Source organism: Ranitomeya imitator, chromosome 1, assembly GCF_032444005.1.
Source record: "Ranitomeya imitator isolate aRanImi1 chromosome 1, aRanImi1.pri, whole genome shotgun sequence".
Classification (NCBI taxonomy): domain Eukaryota; kingdom Metazoa; phylum Chordata; class Amphibia; order Anura; family Dendrobatidae; genus Ranitomeya; species Ranitomeya imitator.
The window spans coordinates 664,470,262-664,493,368 of NC_091282.1; positions in this window are offsets into that span (position 1 = coordinate 664,470,262).

The window sequence follows — 23,107 nt, forward strand, 5'->3', positions numbered from 1 at the left end:
AACCTATAAATCCATTGGCATTCCTTTTTGGCCAATCTTTTACTCACATCACCCCCTCTGACCCCTAAATCAACAAGGTCTATGCCCTTAACCAGTAGAAGCCTAGAGTTGCATTGGTGGTATTTCCTAAAATGCTTGGGAAGCGTTTTAAGAGCTGTAATCTCTTTCACCGTCTTAGCTTTCTCTATGTCCAAGCAATGTTCGCGGACCCTGACTTTCAATTCTCGACTGGTAAGTCCGATATATATTTTCTTACAGGGACATTCAGCGTAATATATTACCCCCTTGGTAGAACAGGTAATGTGGGCTCTAATTTCAAACTCCCGAGTGTTATCATGATTGCTGAAGGTGTTACTTTTCCTCATGCTAATACAGCCTTTACATGACCCACAAGGAAAGAAACCATTGGGCCCCACCTGTTTGTTGTGTAAACAGTTTCTCCTGGGGTCATATGTGCTGTGCACAAGAATGTCACGAATGCTTGGGGATCGTTTAGCGACCATGGAAGGTTGAGGAGGCAGAATATTTTTCAATGACGGGTCTGTGAATAGGATTGGCCAATGTTTTTGGACAATAGTCCTAAGGTCATCCCAGTTCTTATTAAAATTAGAAATTAATCTTACCTGAGATTCTCCTGTTGAGCTATTAGAAGGTTGATTCTTATACAAGAGATTATACCTGGGGGTATTTTTAGCTTTCAAATACCCTCGCTGGATGGTTCGATGGCTATCTCCGTTCTCGAAAACATCTTTTCAAATCTTTACACTTTTCCTCAAACTGACTTTCTTCAGAGCATATTCTTTTTATCCGTAAAAATTGACCTATGGGTATACCCTGAATTGTGGATTTCGGGTGTGATGAAGAGGCATGAAGTAGTGAGTTGGTAGCGGTTGGTTTGCAAAAAACTGCAGTAGATAAGTAGCCCCTTGGTGACACTGAAATTGACAAATCCAAAAATTCATTTTCTCTACCAAATTTATATGACAATTTGATGTTTCGATTATTATTATTAAGGCAAGCCATCAGGTGGTGAAGATCTTCAACCGGTCCTTCCCAAATGAATCGGAACGTCGTCAATATAACGTATCCAGTTCTGAACATGTTCAATCCCTGGAATTTTTTCTTCTTGGAATATGGACCACTCCAATGCCCCCATAAAAAAGTTGGCATATGAGGGGGCACAAGCTGCCCCCATAGCCGTACCTTGAAGTTGAAGATAAATCTTGCCTTTAAATGTAAAGGCATTGTGTGTGAGAACAAATTCTAGTAACATCAAAATCAATTCTGAAATCCCAGAATCAATATTACTGTGTAGCAAATATCTCGACACTGTTTTCAACCCATCATGATGTCTGATGGAAGAGTAGAGAGCTTCCACATCAGCGGTGACAAGAGTCATCTGGTCAGTTAATTGAATACCCTCCAAATGACTCAAGGCTGCTGTGGTGTCCTTAATGTACAAGGGTAATTGTGCCACCAAAGCATTAAGATAGTGTTCAATGACATTACAAATAATTTCACAGATGTTCCTGTGGATTCTTATGAATTTTGGGGGACTAAATATAAAGTCGCCAATCTTGGAGATGCCTTCAAATGAATATCAAGGAATTTTTTGGGGATGATGTTGTTTTCATATGCTGCGGTAAGGATTGCAGCCAATTCAGTTTGAAATTTGGTCATCGGTTAAAGGTAAGCATTTTATATTCCTGTTCTTTATCCAACAATTTATAAGCCTGCTTTTCATACATGTCATTGGGCCAAATCACTATGTTACCCCCCTTACCCACCATTTTGAAAACAACATCATCATCATCGGGTGATGTCACTGCTCTATAGGACCCTCAGTGACACACTGACAGTAGTTCAAAGTCTCACTTTATGGCAATTGCTGCGTGGGAAAATTTCTCACACAGCAATGCCAAAAGTGAGACTAGGGACTATTTTTTACAGCGGCGGAGGAATACAGTGAGGAAGGATACCTTCCTCCCGCCATTGTGTTCCTAGAGCCCCTGGAGAGCGGTCGCATCAGCTGATGCTGTCGTTCTCCATGGGAGATCGTCGTGGGACACTCGTGGATTTCTGCGGATAGGGAGTATATTGGTTGCTTGTTATTTTAATATTTTTTACAGATGACACTGGCTTCGGGGAACAAAGTGACAAGTGATGGTGAGTATGTACTCTATGTTATATGTACTGTATGTCTGTATGTATGTATTGTATGTAATGTATGAATGTATTGTATGTAGTATGTATGTAGTATGTAGTATGTATGTAATATGTATGTATGTAGTATGTAGTATGTATGCAGTATGTATGTAGTATGTATGTATGTATGTAGTATGCAGTATGTAGTATGCAGTATGTATGTAGTATGTAGTGTGTATGTAGTATGTAATATGTATGTATGTAGCATGTAATATGTATGTATGTAGCATGTAGTATGTATGTAGTATGTATGTAGCATGCATGTAGTATGTATTATGCAAAATCCCAAAACCATTGTGACAGTCTGGGTATGGGAGTACTAGAATAGTACACCCCCCGACAAACAAGTCCGCTCCACACAATACATATCAAAGGAGGAGAATAAGGAGCATATCATGGACAATATATAATTAAATCTTTATTAATACATAAAAATGATTAAAACACGATCAGTAATAAGTCACAGCGTACAAGTTCCAATGAAGGGCCGAAAGAGGACAGTCCCTCCAAAATACCCCTAAACATATGACAGGGAAAGTCCCGCATATAATGGATAAAGCACACAATATGCTTACCAGGAGCACTATACAAGACAGGTAAGTATCAGGTAGAGCAGTAAAGTCAATCTAGCTATTCAAAAGCAACACCCATGTGGGCTGCAGATGCATATGGCCAAATAATAGCGCAATACCAGTGTACACTCACCAGACAGTGCAGAGGGGTGCAGAGGAGAGACACAGCCGGAGAGACCCCCGGTCGGACAGTTCCTCAGGATGCGGCGTATCTGCTCCTCTTAGGCAAAATTTGAATCCCAAGCTGGTGACTTAAAACAGAGATTTCTTGCCCGTGGCTATAGCCGTAGATCGGTTAAGGCCGCCTACGATCGGGCTAAAAAAAACCCCGGGACCAATTATTGTACTCGACTAAGCGACGTCGGGACGCTGACGGGAATGCACCCATTAGGTTTATTTCAACCTATAACCACGAATGGGAGAGCATGCGCTCCATTTTGCACAAGCATTGGTCCGTTCTTCAAACGGAACCCTCTCTCTGTGCCACCGTGGGTAGTCTTCCCCTCATGACCCCCAGAAGGTGTAAGAATCTGGGGGACATGTTGGTAAGGAGCCATTACATTCCTGCTCCCACCAATGTTTTTGGTACTATTGGTCCCCGTCCTGGTTCCACACCGTGTGGGCACTGTCTTGCCTGCGCCAATATCCTGCGCTGCTCTAAGTTCACTTCTAGTGACGGGTCAAAAGAATTCCAAATAAGGCAATGTATAACCTGTGGGACCACTACCGTCATCTATTATGCTGTGTGCCCTTGTCCCAAGATATATGTGGGTCTTACTACCCGTGAACTTCGTGTTTGGGTGCGTGAGCATGTGCGGGACATTGGCGCGGCCAGGACGGCCCCCCCTACGGTGGAACTAAAAACTATCCCCCGTCACTTTAAGTCACATCACAACTGTGATGGGAGGTTACTTTCAGTTAGGGGGATAGATGCACTCCATCTAGGCATTAGAGGCGGGGACAATAAAAAACGCCTTGCCCAGATTGAAACCAAGTGGATTGTCCTCTTGGATACTCTGACCCCCCGTGGTCTTAACGAATCTTTGAGTTTTGCTCCGTATCTATGATTCTGTTATTTACCCCTTGGTCCTTGTTTTTCCTCCTACTAGCTGCATACCACCATTGCTGTCCGGTTTTCGTGTGTGTTTTTATTTGTTTTTAATTGGTTTTCTTTTCTTTATTATCAGTAATATCTTCCATTGGTCCTCTTCTTCCTCCCGTGTGGATCCAGATCATCTATTCATGCCGCCTTGAATCACGGATTATCGCCACGCATCAAGCAAGCGCCGTTACATTTAGATGCATATATATAATCTTACATCTGAGTTGTTATTTAGCGTATTTGGTGGCGGTATTGTGTACCCTTTTTTACAGGTCTTCAATGTATGTGTAATTATCCGTATTCATGTGACATTTGTATAACTATTATGGTGTTTGGTGCCCTCTTGTGGCGCTGCTATAGATGCTGCAGGATATTTTTTTTTTTCCCCCTTATGGGTATATTTATATTCAGTGTGGATAAATACAATATAACCTCTCTGGGGGGGCTGCTGCCCTTACCGGTATTTTACATGCCTTATTGAGTTCGCATTGGTGGCAGTGCGCATCGCGCTGTGGACATCTGGCTCGGGTATGTGGGCGGGCGTCTCTGCAGCTAGGTGCGGTGATTCCTGGATGTTTTCCCGGCACCTGCGCACTTGGTCTGACGCCCTGCCTCCATTCCCTGACCTGGCTGTCACAGTGCGCATGTGCCGTGTGCACCACCGCTATTGGCTTACTCTTCACATGTGACCGGGTTCACAGGGGGTTATCTAGAGGTCCTGGTTGTGCCATACTCACACTCCCTTGAGAAAGCGGCGTTGTAGTGCCGCGAAACGTGCGTCGGGGGTCTCTCTTTCCGGCTGTGTCTCTCCTCTGCACTGTCTGGTGAGTGTACACTGGTATTGCGCTATTATTTGGCCATATGCATCTGCAGCCCACATGGGTGTTGCTTTTGAATAGCTAGATTGACTTTACTGCTCTACCTGATACTTACCTGTCTTGTATAGTGCTCCTGGTAAGCATATTGTGTGCTTTATCCATTATATGCGGGACTTTCCCTGTCATATGTTTAGGAGTATTTTGGAGGGACTGTCCTCTTTCGGCCCTTCATTGGAACTTATACGCTGTGACTTATTACTGATCGTGTTTTAATCATTTTTATGTATTAATAAAGATTTAATTATATATTGTCCATGATATGCTCCTTATTCTCCTCCTTTGATATGTAGTATGTATGTAGTATGTATGTATGTATGTATGTATGTATGTAGTATGTATGTAGTATGCATGTAGTATGCATGTAGTATGTATGCATTATGTATGTAGTATGTATGCATGAAGTATGTATGTAGTATGTATCTAGTATGTATGTATGTATGCAGTATGTATGTAGTATGTATGTATGTAGTATGTATGTAGTATGTATGTAGTATGTATGTATGTAGTATGTATGTAGTATGTATGTAGTATGTATGTAGTATGTAGTATGTATGTATGTAGTATGTATGTAGTATTTTTTTTTTTTACATTCAACACATTAGCCGGATGATAGCACTACTACTGTCCCATCATTGGCTTATGTGTCAATCACTGTCACTGTAGCAGGCATCGTCCAATGGGATTTGTAGTCCCATCGGACGATGCCTGCACGCATGCACAGACCCCCGGCAGCCCGCACAGACCCCCGGCAGCCCGCACAGACCCCCGGCAGCCCGCACAGACCCCCGGCAGGCCCATACAGACCCCCGGCAACCCGCACAGACCCCCGGAAGCCCGCAAAGAACCCCGGCAGCCCGCACAGACCACCGGCAGGCCGCACAGACCCCCGGCAGCCCCTACAGACCCCCGGCAGCCCGCACAGACCCCCGGCAGCCCGCACAGATTCCCGGCAGCCCGCACAGAGCCCCGGCAGGCCCGTACAGACCCCCGGCAACCCGCACAGAGCCCCGGCAGCCCGCACAGAGCTCCGGCATCCCGCACAGAGCCTCGGCAGCCCGCACAGAGCCCCGGCAGCCCGCACAGAGCCTCGGCAGCCCGCACAGACCCCCGGCAGCCCGCACAGAGCCCCAGCAGGCCCGCAAAGACCCCCTGCAGCCCATACAGACCCCCGGCAGCCCGCACAGACCCCCGGCAGCCTGCACAGAGCCCCAGCAGGCCCGTACAGACCCCTGGCAGCCCGCACAGAGCCCCGGCAGCCCGCACAGAGCTCCGGCATCCCGCACAGAGCCTCGGCAGCCCGCACAGAGCCTCGGCAGCCCGCACAGAGCCCCGGCAGGCCCGTACAGACCCCCGGCAGCCCGCGCAGACCCCCGGCATACACGCACAGACCCCCGGCAGGCCCGCACAGACCCCGCCCGCACACGCACGCAGTCTCCGCCCACGCACCGCCCACACTCCATTATAGTGCATCATTGCACTATGGGAACTTCCGATTCCGGTACCCAATATCGCAAAAGTATTGGAACTCGGTATCGGAATTCCAATACAGCGAATATCGGCCGATACAGCGAATATCTGCCGATACCCGATATTTGCAATATCGGAATGCTCAACACTAATTGTAATGGAAGAGGTCATCTGCATTTGCTACCTAACCCATCGGAGGGGAAATAGGGATGTGCATTAGGGATCCTGTTACCTTAGTCTTTAAGCCATTCCTTTGCTTTGGGGTGGAGGCACCATTGGCTTCATCTGCCTAGGGCACCAGAATACTTTGTCCCGGCATTGGTTATGCTTTGTTTAAAGGGTTACAATTTTTAAAAGATATTTAAGGGTTTTTGGCATATGCCCAGAATGTGTCATTAAAGTTTCAAAGATACAAGACGCACTCTTGAAACCGTATCTACCTCAAAACGGGATCCATGTTTGCACGGCTATTTTTTGAGCTCTCTACCACATTGATGGATAGAGCTGCGCTTGTGCAGCGGCTTCTCCGCTGACAGCAGTGCTAGATTGGAACTTGTTCTCAAGATAAACTAAATGGACCAAAGTATTAGAAATCTCATAATTTGTCTTCACTTCTAAATATTCCATGATCAACTGTGATTGTTTTTATTTGAGAAGTGAAAGGGTTTGGAAACCACAGAACCATGTAAAGTTACACAGAGGAGTCAAGGAGAACTGAAGAACATATTGCATAAAAAGTCAACAACGCTCTGCTGACTCCATAACTGCAGAGTCCATAACTTTTCTTGTTTTAATATCAGCACAACCACCAGGAGCTTCATGGCTGGACAACTGCATGCAGCCTTACATCATGAAGCACAATACTGAGCGTTGGATGGAGCGGTGTAAAGCTGCCACCATTGAACACTGGAGGAAATGTGTTTTCAGTGAAATGTTAGATCACACTTCTCTATCTTGTGGATTGGTCACGGTTTTGTGAATGCCAAGAGAACGTTACCTGCTTGACTGCACTGTGCCCGCTGTACAGTTTGGTGGAGGAGGGATAATGCATGGGCCTCAGCATCTTAGCGCCAATGAAGAGTATTCTTAATGCTTCAGCATAACAAGACTTATTGGACAATTGTAGCTTCCAGCATTGGGGGAATAGTTTTGGGAAGGCCCTTTTGTGTTCCTCATGACTGTGCCCAGTGCACAAAGTCCATAAAGGCCTGCCAGGAGGAGTTTGGGGTGGGAGAACATGACCGACTGCACTGATTCTGAAGCTCAACCTCATCCAACACCTTTAGGATTAACTAAAATGCAGATTGTGAGTCTGGACCTGTCCTTCAGCATCAGTGTCAGACCTTTCAAATGCTCAAAATACGCAATAGGAATCTATTCAGAGTGATGCGTTTTTGCTGAGGTTTTTTTTCATAAAATTTGCACATACAGTGGGGCAAAAAAGTATTTAGTCAGTCAGCAATAGTGCAAGTTCCACCACTTAAAAAGATGAGAGGCGTCTGTAATTTACATCACAGGTAGACCTCAACTATGGGAGACAAACTGAGAACAAAAAATCCAGAAAATCACATTGTCTGTTTTTTTAACATTTTATTTGCATATTATGGTGGAAAATAAGTATTTGGTCAGAAACAAAATTTCATCTCAATACTTTGTAATATATCCTTTGTTGGCAATGACAGAGGTCAAACGTTTTCTGTAAGTCTTCACAAGGTTGCCACACACTGTTGTTGGTATGTTGGCCCATTCTTCCATGCAGATCTCCTCTAGAGCAGTGATGTTTTTGGCTTTTCGCTTGGCAACACGGACTTTCAACTCACTCCAAAGGTTTTCTATAGGGTTGAGATCTGGAGACTGGCTAGGCCACTCCAGGACCTTGAAATGCTTCTTACGAAGCCACTCCTTCGTTGCCCTGGCGGTGTGCTTTGGATCATTGTCATGTTGAAAGACCCAGCCACGTTTCATCTTCAATGCCCTTGCTGATGGAAGGAGGTTTGCACTCAAAATCTCACGATACATGGCTCCATTCATTCTTTCATGTACCCGGATCAGTTGTCCTGGCCCCTTTACAGAGAAACAGCCCCAAAGCATGATGTTTCCACCACCATGCTTTACAGTAGGTATGGTGTTTGATGGATGCAACTCAGTATTCTTTTTCCTCCAAACACGACAAGTTGTGTTTCTACCAAACAGTTCCAGTTTGGTTTCATCAGACCATAGGACATTCTCCCAAAACTCCTCTGGATCATCCAAATGCTCTCTAGCAAACTTCAGATGGGCCCAGACATGTACTGGCTTAAGCAGTGGGACACGTCTGGCACTGCAGGATCTGAGTCCATGGTGGCGTAGTGTGTTACTTATGATAGGCCTTGTTACATTGGTCCCAGCTCTCTGCAGTTCATTCACTAGGTCCCCCCGCGTGGTTCTGGGATTTTTGCTCACCGTTCTTGTGATCATTCTGGCCCCAAGGGGTGGGATTTTGCGTGGAGCCCCAGATCAAGGGAGATTATCAGTGGTCTTGTATGTCTTCCATTTTCTAATTATTGCTCCCACTGTTGATTTCTTCACTCCAAGCTGGTTGGCTATTGCAGATTCAGTCTTCCCAGCCTGGTGCAGGGCTACAATTTTGTTTCTGGTGTCCTTTGACAGCTCTTTGGTCTTCACCATAGTGGAGTTTGGAGTCAGACTGTTTGAGGGTGTGCACAGGTGTCTTTTTATACTGATAACAAGTTTAAACAGGTGCCATTACTACAGGTAATGAGTGGAGGAAAGAGGAGACTCTTAAAGAAGAAGTTACAGGTCTGTGAGAGCCAGAAATCTTGATTGTTTGTTTCTGACCAAATACTTATTTTCCACCATAATATGCAAATAAAATTTTAAAAAAACAGACAATGTGATTTTCTGGATTTTTTGTTCTCAGTTTGTCTCCCATAGTTGAGGTCTACCTATGATGTAAATTACAGACGCCTCTCATCTTTTTAAGTGGTGGAACTTGCACTATTGCTGACTGACTAAATACTTTTTTGCCCCACTGTATTTTAAGGCATTTTTGTTACAGATTTGGTGTAGTGTTTTTAAATAATTTGTTAGTGCAGATACTGTATATAGATACTGCTCTTTAAAACGCAACTACACAAAGTGATGTACAGTTCGTTTTTACATGCATATTGGGCGGCGTTTTCATAAAAATCCTCTTTTTCTTAAACTGTTAAATGCAGCAAATTTTCTGCACTAATGCTACACTTATGCTATATGAGAACATGGCCTAAATCAGCCTGGTAAATGCAAGTGCACTTAAACCATCTCTACCTAACAATATAGCAGATTATTAACTTGCACCACTTCAAGACTAGTTGCATCCTCTGGTGAAAAGGTTGGCATTGAAGCTTTGTAAAGGAGACCAGCTAAAGGGATTGTTTAGATGAACGCCTCACATGGACGTATGCTATGAGTGTGCGCTGCAAACCATACACAGTGAGCACAGGCACTTACCATATGTGCCAGTGTACATGACCGATTTTTCACACTGACTAACTTTCTGCATAGTAAAGATTTCAGCATGCACTACTCTGGTTTGATTTATAGAACAGACTAGTGAAGCCAGTGACATCCACAATTTACGGATGATTGGCCCGAGTTTTTCTATGGCCATCTGAAGAATGTCTAATACCTAAAGTTGATAATCTAGGAATAACATCAGTCATTCGAAGTTTTTTACCCACCTCCCATTTTGAAAGGTCTCCACAGAGGGATCTTCTCATGTAAGTAGATAAATCCCTACTAAAGTTTCATTTTTTAGATTAATTATGTCCAGCATGGAAAATTATGAAACTTTGCAAACCACTTTATTAGGGAGATTTATCTTCATTCCTTTAACAAAAAATTGCATGTAAGTGGCGTCCAACCCTCACCTATTTCCTGCCTGCAGATGCACTGATACCATAAGGTACTGATTTGGAGGACAGATGATGGCACTGATGGGTCAGCATCTGGGTCCTTCTCTGAGTGTTGTGCTTGTCCGAACAATCTCCTACAGCAGCTTATCCCCAAAGACAGTGAGACACAGGGGTGACCCATCACTGCCATCATAAATAGGGAAATAAATTGGGAAAAACATGGAAGCCACTTACATGCATTCTTTTTACAGCAATGAAGATGAATCCCCTAATAAAGAGATTTGCAAAGTTTCCTAACTTTCCAGGTTGGAGAAAATTATTTAAAAAAAAATAATACAAATGTAGTTCCTCTTTAAGTCTTCATTCTCCATACTGGGACTGAGTTTATTCATGATCAAAACACAGGATTGTGGTTAGACTGACACTGTGTGGTTGTTACTGACATTGCACATACAGTATATTTTAGATTTAATAACCTTTTTTATTTTACCAAAACACTTTATATTTGGAAAGTAGACAAACGATATCAGATAAAAGAAGAGAGGAGTCTGTGCAAAAGAGCTTACCATCTAATATTGAATTTGTTATCAAAATACATTATCAAGCAAAAGGGTCACAATCTTTTGAACTTTTGACTCTCAAGCTCCATTTCTCAACATCCACTTCTGCTTCGAACGTGAGACTACTATCATTTTATAGACAATCAGATTGGCTATCTCATGCATAAATTTGACTTGCAACTATTTAGCATGTGATTAGTTATGCAGATTCTTGTTATGTCTCTGCATTGGTACAGTTTTGCTCCTAAAAATTCAAATTTTAATTTTTATTATTTTCTTAGTATTTTAAAAATCCTCCTTTGGCTTTCACTACTGCCTGAATCATTCTGGGCATGCTCTCCATCAGATTCAAGCATGTTTATACCAAAATCTGATTCCAGGTCTTTTCTACACATTCCCAAAGTTGGTGTGCGGCGCCCCAGGGTCCTGGTCGTCACAGTAGCATTGCTTTCCTCGTGGGGAGAGGGATGTTACGCTTGAAGGCAAGAAGGGATAACTGTAACTAGAAACCCCCAAAAAATGGACACTCCAGCTAAAAAAATAACAATTTTATTGAGAGAACTATATTAAAAGTACATAAATAATACACATAGAAACTAGAATAAATGGATGCAATGAAAAAACAGAAAGGAGACACTAGTGCCACACACAGACGTAATACTAAACTGAAGAGCAGGAAAATCAATTGTACTCCTACCACGGGTGTATATATATCTACATATAAGTAGCATACATCATAGACTAGAACAGTTCAAAATGCGTATAAAAAATTATTATTATGATTGTTTTAAATAACCGGGCAGATGGTAACAGTAATCACAAACCGGAAGCTCTCAGATACTGAACAAGTGCAGGGAGATACTGAGTACAAGTCAAAGTACAAATAAAGTGCCTAGTGCAGACTTAGTATGGCAAGGTACCCCATATAGCTATGCTACCATCAACACATGAGTACAAATATAAAGGGAAAATCTCCTATACGTAGATGGGTAGAACTTGACTAATGCCTACATAGCAGTGAAGAGGAGCACACAAGAGAAGTACCAACCTGCAGCAGTGCGTGGAAAGAGGGGCCCCGATGCGCGTTTTGCAAATGCTGCTTCCTCGGGGGGCGCTGACATAACTGTAACTAGGTAACACAAACATGCAACACATTTACACTCCAGGCCCCCAGGGGAGCTTTTGATCCTATTTACTAGGTGACTCCCCATATATATGAGGGAAAGTTAGTTAGTTCCTGACAGAGCTCCAGTCAGTCGGTTCTTGCCAGTAAACAGACTGGATCAGTCTGAGGCAGAAGAGGGTTTACGGAGCTGTGTAGCCGCAGTGCAGCAGTTCCTGGAAAGAGACATTCAGAAAGCCGAATACATTACAGTGAACGTGCAGGAGAGCAAAGCACAGGAGAGGATACCAGGGGGAGACCAGCCCCGAGCAGGCTGCCTCCTTCTGAGGCACAGAAACCAGTAGCCGGAACACCGAGGATCGTAAGGCCCTCCACGACTTACATCAGAGACCGGTAGGACAGCTGAACTCCACATTACCTGTCCTCCTTAGTACCCAGGAGGCACGGTGACACCCTTAGAGGCTGGGGGGTGCTAGAGTCCCTATAAACCGCCTCAAGTCACCAGTCATGCGGGTCGTGTCCTATTCTATACGGGGGACAGAGAGAGAGAACACCTGTGAGGACCTTATTTGAAGCCATAGGCAGTAAGGGACTACAACACCATGGCGCTAGAGAAAGGCTTTGATTTCCACCTGGATAAGGGGACTCCTAACTTGCCTCCAAGCCGGCCGGACCCTCCCAGGACAGGAGAGTGAAAGGAGTACTTTGCCAGAAAACCACAGGTAGCAAGGTACGAGAAACCCAGCGCATACAGGAAGGCTCTCAACCTGACCTGCCAAGGGGACTTCTTGTTTCCGTGCTGCCCTTTCTCCATCTGTACCTGTTGCCGGTGCCCTAGACTGAGGCCTACTACAACTCCAGTAAACTAGGTAAAGACTGCAACTCTGAGTCCTCTGTTATTTACCGGCAACACATCATCCCTGCCATATACCTTGGGAGCCCTGGGGACCCGCTTCACCTGTGGGAAGCGTCACCATCTAGCCACCATACCATCACCCCAGAAGACCCCTTTAAGCGGCGTCGGTCCCTACTGTCCAAGAACCACAGGTAGCATCACAAAAATAGACTTTCACAATTTCCCTTAAAAGACCGTTCCCCTTTAATTGAGTTCCAGGGCCAAGGACCGGGTCGCAGCCACCATGACATCCCCTTTAAGAGCGACTGGACCCGGCACCGAGTACCTCACTGCCCTGGTAAGCGACTCATTACTTTGGCGTCACAAACAGGATTTTGTGCCCTGGCATCGCCAGGTACTGTGTGCCAGAGACTGTGACAGTTTGTTTGCAAACCGCCATTGCTGCGCCGCGTGGAGCGCGAGGGGAAGGAGGCGTACCTTCGTGGGCGGAGCCAGCTGAAAAGAGCGTGAAGAAGGAAAAACCGGTGCAGCTCTGCGAGAGGAATGCCACAAGTAAAGATGCTGTGCAGCAGAGCCGGAAGTGGAGACGCCTTACAGGGGCCCTGGACTGATCACCAAGATAAGCGCCCGACCGCACGAGAGGAACCGCTGCAGGCTGCACACCGAAGGAACCGCTACAGACTCCGGAGGAGAGACACTGGCCTCTACCAGGTTAGCACGGGGGAGAAGCTATGTCCAACCTGAGAGGGGAATTAGCGGCGGTCGCAACCGCAGGCCCCATGGTACCCCCAGGCCCCACAGCGGACGAAGCCGCAACAGGCCCTATACTACCACCAGGCCCTGCAGTGCCCACAGCTCCTGCAAGCCGGCCGGACCCTGCCGCAGCTAAAGCGCCGATAATGCTGCTGTCCATGCCATATATTCCTGGAGTGGCCTGGTTTCAACAGTATTCTGGGGAGTCCCATTAAGTGACTTTAGGGAAAGGCTCTGCAGCCTATTTGAGGTATATCCCCTGACTGAGCATCAAAAGGTCAGCATTTCAACTGGCCAAGTGATTGGCGCGGCCCTAAGGGTGTGTTTCCATGGTCAGGAAACACTGCGTGTTTGACGCTGCGTAGAGCCGCAGCATCAAACACGCAGCGTCCAGATGTTACAGCATAGTGGAGGGGATTTTATGAAATCCCGTCTCCACTATGCGGTAAAACACGCAAGCGGCAGACCCGAGTAAACGGACATGTGGCGCATCTTTTCAGAAAGCAGCATGTCTGTTTACAATGCGGCGACACTCTGTCGCCGCGCCGTAAATTTACCATAGACAATCATTAGATGCGGTAAAACCACATCTAATGATTAGTCGCATGCGTAGAAACTGCGTAAAAACAGCTTACTACACATGTCTGCCAGCTCACCTGTCTCGCCGCCGGAAGTCCCTCGTCCACTGCAGTTCTCGCGATAACTTATCTTATCGCGAGAACTGCCGTGCACGTGACCGGGACTTATCTCCGGTCACTAGTCTGGTTCTCACAAACAGCTGATCAGCTGATTGTGAGAACGCTGTAGTGTAGGTGATCGCTGGAGAGTTATCTCTGGCGATCATCTACAGGCTCTGCTACATCTGGATGTCAGGCATCCAGATGTAGCAGAGCTGGACTCGTCTAGACTGTGTGCACATACAACACACAACATACACCATACAACATACACCATGCAACATACGACATACAACATGCACCATGTGACATACAACATGCACCATGCGACATAAAACGTACAACATGCACCATGCGACATACAACGTGCACCATGCGACATACAACTTGTACCATGCAACATACAACATGCACCATGCGACATACAACATGCACCATGAGACATGCAACATGCAACATACAACATGTACCATGCGACATACACCATACAACATGTACCATGCAACATACATGTACCATGCGACATGCAACATGTGACATGCACCATGTGACATGCAACATACAACATACAACATGTACCATGCGACATGCAACATGTGACATGTAACATGCAACATGCGATGTACGACATGAGACATGCACCATGCAACATGCACCATACAACATGCAACATACACCATACAACACATACATACACTACATACATATAGTCATACTGTACATTAAACATAGAGTACATACTCACCATCACCTTGTCACCTTTATCACCCGAAGCCATTGTCACCTGTAAAAAATATAAAAATAATAAACAAACACTATGCCCCCTGAGTCCACAGATATCCAATTAAAACGAGTGTCCCACGACGATCTCCCGTGGAGATCAGCCACAGCAGCTGATGCGACCGCTCTCCAGGGGCTCCAGGAATACAATGACAGAAGGTATCCTTCAGCAATGTATTCCTACGCCCCTGTGAGAAATAGTCCCTAGTCTCACTTGTGGCACTGCTGTGCGGGAAAATTCCCACGCAGCTTTTGCCATAAAGTGAGACCCTCAACTAAGGTAACCTCAGTGATACACAGCAGGAGCCATTATCTCCTGTCAGTGTGTCACTGGAGGGCCTATAGAGCAGTGACATCACCTGATGTCACTGTTCTATAGGGGAGATCGTCGTGGGACATTCGTTATTAATTGGACTACGGCAGACAGGAAATATACGGTTGGTTTATTATTTTAATTTTTTATGCAGGCGATCGAGTTTTGTAAGTATGGTAAAAGAATATTTAAATACTTTTTTTCTGGCTGTGTCTTCATTTTTTTTAACCCTTTCACTACTCTAGGATTAATAATGGATAGGCATCTTATTGGCGCCTCTCCATTATTAACCAGGCTTAATGTCACCTTATAATAGCAAGGTGATATCAACTCCTTTTTACCCCATATCCCACCGCTACAGGGGAGTGGAAAGAGAGGGTCTAAGTGCCGGAATTGGCACATCTTACAGATGCGCCATTTCTGGGGCAGCTGGGGGCTGGTATTTATAGCCGTGGGGGGCCAAAAACCATGGCCCCTCTCTAGGCTATGAATATCAGCCCGCAGCTGTCTGCGTAGCCTTTCTGGCTATAAAATATAGGGGGACCCCACGTCATTTTTGGGGGGGTCCCCTTAATTTACTAGCCAATAAAGGCTATGCAGACAGCTGCGGGCTGATTCACAGGTCAACAAAAAAAAAATTTTTTTCTGGTGTCCAAAATATTTTAATGAATTTGGGGTATTTTTGGGGTGCTGATTCTGAATATGCTATCAGTTTTGCCAGATTGGCTCAAGTTTTTGAGATTTTTGGTATCTTATTTATAGCACTTGTTGGTAAATGCGACGCATCATCTCATTAATTTCTTTGGATTAGTACTTGAACTGAGCAGTTCTCAATATAGTTTTGTGTTAATTAGTGTTCTAAAAGTTTGTTCATAGCTTGATTTTTGCACTAACTTTATGTTGTTGTCTGTTTTCCAGTGAAAAGCATGAACTCATCAAGAAGAAGTTGTCTTAACGATCCAGACTCATTCTGTTACATTTGTGGTGAATACACACTGCCAATACACACTTCATCATCATCAGGTTGGGGAAGGTCAGGTAACATGGTAACCACAGGTACAGGCACATCTTCACAATGAGGGACAGGCCTTCTTGCAGATTCCATGTTAGGTTACTCCCATTTTCGTTTCTTATGCTTATTGAATCTTTGCACTTGCACTGCACAGAAATAACAGTCATCATGATGATTTTTTTGCTCTCTCCAGACCATTGGAACACCAAATTTGAAGCTTTTTCTTTGTCCTTTGCTCCATTTTCGTAATAATTCGATACATGCTTTGCACACTATGTGTGGTGCCCAAAACTTGTCTTGGTCCCCAAGCATAACCCCAAAATAGGCAAAATACACTTTTTTTACGAAGTCTGTTATGAAGACAACTTCTTCTTGATGAGTTCATGCTTTTCACTGGAAAACAGACAACAACATAAAGTTAGTGCAAAAACTTGAGCCAATCTGGCAAAACTGATGACATATTCAGAATCAGCAGCCCAAAGTTACCCTAAATTCGATGAAATATCTTTGGCACCAAAAATGCTGTTGACCAGTTATTAATCATAGCCTAGAGATTAATATTATTCATAGCCTAGAGAGGAGCCATGGGTATTACCCCCTTCCCGGGCTACAAATATTGTCCCCCAGCCGTCGGCTTTCCCCCTCTGGTGCAGAAAATTGCACGGGAGCCCACGCCATTTTTGCTCCCGTTTTTTTTTTACACGCATCCAGCAGCCCTGCATTTCCGGACGTCTGGCGTGTCTTTTTAGAGCGCAGCACGTCCGTTTACCTTGCGGCGACGCAAAGAATGTGTGCAATAAACACATCCGGAATCACCGCGCGTTCAGAAGGGGGCAGCGCTTTGGGCGGAACGAGTTTTCCGCTCCGTCTAAAGCGCCAGCAATCCGCAATGTGGAGCCTTAACCTAAGAGAGGTAAAATCCTGGCCAGATGTGGAAAAAAGGACTGTGCAGCAGATATTTACCAAACTTTAAATCATCTTTGACACCAGCACCGCTACAGAAATCAAAATTAAGTTTTTCAGGCGCAAGCAAAGAACACAGGATAGCATACGGGACTATGCCCTCAATCTGCAAGAGGCACTGCGGGCCATCAAACAGGTTGACCCTAACAGCGTACAGGACGGGGATAAGCTCTTAAAGGAACAGTTCATTGAGGGACTCCTGTCCAGCACCCACAGGACACAGCTGCAAATTCTGGCATTGCAAAACCCTGACCTGGACTTTGCACAATTTAAAGACAGGGCCATTCGGGTGCTGCCTGAACTTCAGCCCAACCACACAGTGCCCTCTAGGTGTCCAGTCCTCACATACCACCAGGAGGTGGCATCATATCTTCAGGTCCCCGTTGAGGCCGACTCACAGATCCTGGATGATGACCCCTCCACAGCACTGCGCTTCAGGTCCAGAAACTGACTAAAAGCGCAGCTGCACTAGCCTGAACCGTGCAGTCCCTAGAGAAATCCCCAAAGGAGAAGATCAAGCTATCTTCCAGACCGGAGGATGTCCCCTGGCGATGACAGAAGAGGATCCCACCGACCAGAGGAAGAGACGACGACCGCTATCATCCAGATGGACAACCCATCTGCCGCCGCTGCAACCAGACTAGACATATTGCAAGGTACTGTCATTTAAACGAGCGACCCCCTGGGGCAGAGGGCCAACCCCCAGGAGTAGGACGACCAGGCCCACAAAACTGGCGAGCCAAGTACGTTGGAGGACGACCGGTCCTTCCTATTGTGATCAACGGCATCCGGATGAATGCTTTGTTGGACACTGGTTCTCAGGTGACGACTATGCCTTACATTCTATATAAACGTTATTGGCCTGACACAGACATTACCCGTGACCCAGATAGCGATTTCACCATAGTAGCCAGTAATGGTCAGCCTTTGTCACAGGTGGGGTACGAGGAGGTCACCATTAAGGTGGGGCGGGTAGAACTGAAGGTCCAAGGAATGGTGATTGTTGATATTGACCGACGTGAATGTAACCCTATGATGACCATTGGTACTAATGTCATTGAAAATTGTCTTGCCAAGGTTATTGTCTTGTTACAACAGGTGGCTGAAACTGCTGGTTCCAGTGAGCAGAGAGTCCTGCAAAAAGAAATCAGAGCCCTGGTGCAGAGACAACAGGTAGAACTGTCTGGTAGAGAAATTGGACATGTCACAGTGAGTGATCCGATCCCCATTGCAATACCCCCCAGAAGTGAAATGTTAATATGGTGTCGGGCAGCAATAGGCTTCAGAGGTAAAGACTATCAGGCCCTGGTAGAACCTGTGTATTCAGATAGTAGGCCCACAATCCTGACAGCCAGAGGGGTGGTTGAAATCCGCAAGGGGAGAGTACCCATACGTGTCCTCAACTGTGGAGAGAAAGAGGTCCACCTAACTAGATACGCCACACTTGCCAAACTGTTTACTGTTGACAATAATGTAATACAGGCAACAGAACCCTTGGTCCTGTCCAAACAGGCGGAGGACAATGGCTCTGCAGTACAAATGGAGGGTTGGTGTCAACCCCATCACTGACTCAACCCCATCACACCAAAAAAGGGGTTTACCGGGTGATCCATGAGTATGAGCAGGAATTCAGCAAGCACCCACTATATTTTGGGCAGGTAAAAGGGGTTCAACATCATATTTCCATGGGAAGTCATCCACGCATTAAAAAGAGGTACCGGCCAGTACGACCAGCTCACTACCGGTGTGCCAAAAGTATGTTACGAGAGATGAAGGAGGCTGGGGTAATCAGAGATAGTTGTAGCCCCTAGGCAGCTCCACTAGTCCTCGTCAGGAAAAAGAGTGGCACAATGAGGATGTGTGTTGATTACAGGCAGATAAACCGCATTACACACAAGGAAGCACACCCGTTGCCCAGAATAGAAGAGTCATTAGCTGCTTTAACCCCTTTCTGCCAATGGACGTACTATTCCGTCCATGTGGGGTGGGCCCTACTTCCCAAGGACGGAATAGTACGTCCAGCGCGATCGGCCGCGCTCACGGGGGTAGCGCAGCCGATCGCGGCCGGGTGTCAGCTGCCTATCGCAGCTGACATCCGGCACTATGTGCCAGGAGCGGTCACGGACCGCCCCCGGCACATTAATCCCCGGCACACCGTGATCAAACATGATCGCAGTGTGCCGGCGGTGCAGGGAAGCATCGCGCAGGGAGGGGGCTCCCTATGGGTTTCCCTGAGACCCCCGCAGCAACGCGATGTGATCGCGTTGCTGCGAGGGTCTCCCTACCTCTCTCCCTGCTCCAGGCCCGGATCCAAGATGGCCGCGGCATTCGGGTCCTGCAGGGAGGGAGGTGGCTTCACAGAGCCTGCTCAGAGCAGGCACTGTGAAGCCTGCAGTGCTCTCAGACAGATCGGTGATCTGACAGAGTGCTGTGCAAACTGTCAGATCACCGATCTGTGATGTCCCCCCCTGGGACAAAGTAAAAAAGTAAAAAAATTTCCACACATGTAAAAAAAAAAATAATAAAAAAAATTCCTAAATAATGAAAAAAAAAAATATTATTCCCATAAATTCATTTCTTTATCTAAATAAAAAAAACAAACAATAAAAGTACACGTATTTAGTATTGCCACGTCCGTAACGACCCAACCTATAAAACTGTCCCACTAGTTAACCCCTTCAGTAAACACTGTAAGAAAAAAAAAAAACGAAGCAAAAAACAACGCTTTATTATCATACTGCCGAACAAAAAGTGAAATAACACGCGATCAAAAAGACAGATATAAATAACCATGGTACCGCTGAAAGCGTCATCTTCTCCCGCAAAAAAAGAGCCACCATGCAGCAGCATCAGCAAAAAAATATAAAAGTTATAGTCCTCAGAATAAAGCGATGCAAAAATAATTATTATTTCTATAAAATAGTTTTTATCGTATAAAAGCGCCAAAACATAAAAAAATGATATAAATGAGGTATCGCTGTAATCGTACTGACCCGAAGAATAAAACTGCTTTATCCATTTTACCAAACACGGAATGGTATAAACGCCTCCCCCAAAAGAAATTCATGAATAGCTGGTTTTTGGTCATTCTGCCTCACAAAAATCGGAATAAAAAGCGATCAAAAAATGTCACATGCCCGAAAATGTTACCAATAAAAACGTCAACTCGTCCCGCAAAAAACAGGACCTCACATGACTCTGTGGACCAAAATATGGAAAAATTATAGCTCTCAAAATGTGGTAACACAAAAAATATTTTTTGCAATAAAAAGCGTCTTTTAGTGTGTGACAGCTGCCAATCATAAAAATCCGCTAAAAAACCCACTATAAAAGTAAATCAAACCCCCCTTCATCACCCCCTTAGTTATGGAAAAATTAAAACATTTAAAAAATGTATTTATTTCCATTTTCCCATTAGGGTTAGGGCTAGTCAGGGCTGCCACTAGAAATTTCGGGGCCCCATACTTGCAAAATTTTCGGGGCCTCCTTGAAACTCCGCCCAGGCTCCACCCCAGCCCCGCCTCCAGGCTCCACCCCACGAACTGTCCACAGTCCCACCGCTCTCTCTTGGAAAATCTCCACTTCTCACCTATCACACATTAACAGTTCCCATCACCAGATCACACATATAGCCGGCAGCTTTTGTTTTGGCCAAAAGATTTTTTAAGCCGCCACCACAACAAGGTAGACACTTTTGGCCGGGCCCTACTCTACTGTAACCTACTAAATATTTGTTAAAATATGCAATACAATTTAGGTATATTTTTATTTATTTTTCAATTTTTAAAATGACCTATAATACTACATACAAGGAACAAATACCACAGCACTATGACCAGATGACATATTACCACCACAGTGATCGAATAATATAAAATACAAGGAACAAATGCCGCTACACCATGACCAGACCACATATTACCACCACATCATGACCAGACCACATATTACCAACAATGACTGAATACTACAATACTGATCAGTAATAAAAAAAAACCCACAATACTATCACCATCAGTGCCATTATGCACAGGAGATCTGTAATTAGTAAGCAGTGTCTGTGTACAGGTAATACAGTGATCACTGGTGACATTACACACAGGAGCTCTGTATATAATGTATAGATAATACAGTGATCACTGGTGACATTGTACACAGGACCTCTGTATATAGTATACAGTGTATAGTGTAAGTGTATAGGTAACACTGACTCACCAGTGACGTCTCTAGGTGAAGTCCTTCATCTTTCATCCAGCACAGACCGCCATCACTTTATCCAGCCAGGACTCGTCTCTGCAGGAAATAAAACAGTTATCTCGAGTTCCGCTTGTAGAACACATTACTTAATTTTCCCAACTTCTACATTACACCACATGAAGAAGGCAACATAGTATCACTCTACACAGTAACAGGACCGCCCCCCCATTTAAAACAGTATACTCAAAAAATAGAATAAATACATCACTGCAATAATAATATCCCTTAATTAGCCCCTATGGTAATATTCGCCATCCTAGCCCCCGTGTGTCTCATTCCAGGCTCCAGCCATATGTTCTCCCATCCTGCCCTCATGAGTATCCATTCTGCCCCATATGATCTCCCCATCCTGCCCCATCTGTCTCCATCGTATCCATCCTGCCCCATCTGTCTCCAATCTTGCCCCATCTGTGTCCAGCACTCTGCCCCATCTGTGTCCAGCACTCTGCCCCATCTGTGTCCAGCACTCTGCCCCATCTGTGTCCAGCACTCTGCCCCATCTGTGTCCAGCACTCTGCCCCATCTGTGTCCAGCACTCTGCCCCATCTGTGTCCAGCACTCTGCCCCATCTGTGTCCAGCACTCTGCACCATCTGTGTCCAATCCTGCACCATCTCTGTCCAGCACTCTGCACCATCTCTGTCCAGCACTCTGCACCATCTCTGTCCAGCACTCTGCACCATCTCTGTCCAGCACTCTGCACCATCTCTGTCCAGCACTCTGCACCATCTCTGTCCAGCACTCTGCACCATCTCTGTCCAGCACTCTGCACCATCTCTGTCCAGTACTCTGCCCCATCTCTGTCCAGCACTCTGCCCCATCTCTGTCCAGCACTCTGCCCCATCTCTGTCCAGCACTCTGCCCCATCTCTGTCCAGCACTCTGCCCCATCTCTGTCCAGCACTCTGCCCCATCTCTGTCCAGCACTCTGCCCCATCTCTGTCCAGCACTCTGCCCCATCTCTGTCCAGCACTCTGCCCCGTGTCCAGCTTTCTGCCCCCCATGTGTCCAGCTTTCTGCCCCCCATGTGTCCAGCTTTCTGCCCCCCCCCGTGTCCAGCTTTCTGCCCCCCCCTGTCCAGCTTTCTGCCCCCCCCGTGTCCAGCTTTCTGCCCCCCCCTGTGTCCAGCTTTCTGCCCCCCCCCGTGTCCAGCTTTCTGCCCCCCCGTGTCCAGCTTTCTGCCCCCTCTGTGTCCAGCTTTCTGCCCCCCCCCGTGTCCAGCTTTACTGCCCCCTCTATGTCCAGCTTTACTGCCCCCTCTGTGTCCAGATTTACTGCCCCGTGTCCAGCTTTACTGCCCCGTGTCCAGCTTTACTGCCCCGTGTCCAGCTTTACTGCCCCCTCTGTGTCCAGCTTTACTGCCCCCTCTGTGTCCAGCTTTACTGCCCCCTCTGTGTCCAGCTTTACTGCCCCCTCTGTGTCCAGCCTTCTGCCCCCCCTGTGTCCAGCTTTACTGCCCCCCTGTGTCCAGCCTTCTGCCCCCCCTGTGTCCAGCTTTACTGCCCTTCTGTGTCCAGCGGCCTTCTGCCCCCCTGTGTCCAGCTTTACTGCCCCCTCTGTGTCCAGCCTTCTGCCCCCCCTGTGTCCAGCTTTACTGCCCCCCTGTGTCCAGCCTTCTGCCCCCCCTGTGTCCAGCTTTACTGCCCCCTGTGTCCAGCCTTCTGCCCCCCGTGTCCAGCTTTACTGCCCCCGTGT